A 1,147-nucleotide genomic window follows, 5' to 3' on the forward strand; every position below is an offset into this window, starting at 1 on the left:
TTAAATGTTCTGATATTGGTTCATTAAGTCAGCTTAAAGAAATCAGTAACTATTATTAAATAATTTACTCTGTGGTTAAAATTTTCAAGTATATATATATATATATATATATATATATATATATATGTCTTAGGGAGCTAAGATTAATTTTTACATTTACTGCATTAATCATCAAAATTTGGGGGGCAGTAAACAAATTGTTCAAGCAGTGGAGTCAGCATGACAAAAATAATCTTGTTTTTATTTTAGATTCAGATTTCATTACTGCACTCGAACAACTACAACTGGACTTGGCGTTACTGTACAATCCAAACTGCTTCCGTCAGAAACGCTGAGACTCGGTGTGCGGTGATTGTTATTAATAATTAGCTCCTTGGTTTCTTGATAGAAAAAGGCTATCAACAAGCATTTGTTTATCCACAACAAAAAGTATAATTAGCTTATCCCACTTAGTAAATCTTGTATGCATGCCAACTCATACCAAACTGCTACTTTTACAAAAAAAAATTGCAATAATACAGTTCATTTTTCCAGTCCTTTTTGCACAAAATTTATTTACAATGTCTACATAAATGCTCCAAGGTGGGACTATGGAAAAATACACACATGACCGATGCTTTGCTCAGAAATAAAGTCAACATATTAAAAATAAATCTTCAGTCTATGTTTTTGAGCTGCATAAAACAGGAAGTGATGTATAAGGTGGCGGTTGTTGCATGGGGACAATGATGCTCGATGTGACAATTAGGCTTCTAAACACACGGCCTTTTGGTTTCCATGCTTCCTCCTACCAGTCTCCTTAAGACACTGCCTGCAACAGCTGATTAATCATTGTTGATGACTGCAGTTTTTCCCATCCTTCCCGATTTACATCTGTTCAGGCCAATTCAAATATGGTGAGTAAATGAATTAGACATGCAAATTCAAGCCCCAGGCTAGAAAGAGGGAGAGAGAGGAAAAGAGAGACAGAGAGAGAGAGAGAGAGAGAGAGAGAAAGAGAGAGAGAGACAGCGCGCGCATGGCTGAAATCCTAGGCGAGAAGAAAGATTCTTCTGCCTGATAGTTATTTTAATGCTCTAAAAATCCTGCAAATCAGACCTTCCTGTCCCTTGCAGGATAACTGTAAGGCTTTTTAATGTAAGGAGGC

General features: G+C 36.2%; 1 protein-coding gene across 3 annotated transcripts in view; it reads right to left on the reverse strand.

The window, feature by feature from the left end:
• Positions 1–220: 220 nt before the first annotated feature.
• MEIS1 (Meis homeobox 1) overlaps positions 221–1,147 on the reverse strand; it is a 129,960-nt gene continuing 129,033 nt past the window's right edge. For all 3 annotated transcript variants that reach the window (XM_045828058.1, XM_045828057.1, XM_045828061.1), the window contains one exon: positions 221–1,147. This exon is cut by the window's right edge and continues 619 nt beyond it. The gene's annotated coding sequence lies outside the window, so the exon portion shown is untranslated.

Source organism: Phyllostomus hastatus, unplaced genomic scaffold (assembly GCF_019186645.2).
Source record: "Phyllostomus hastatus isolate PE091 unplaced genomic scaffold, TTU_PhHast_1.1 phas_scaffold_78, whole genome shotgun sequence".
Taxonomy (NCBI): Eukaryota; Metazoa; Chordata; class Mammalia; order Chiroptera; family Phyllostomidae; genus Phyllostomus; species Phyllostomus hastatus.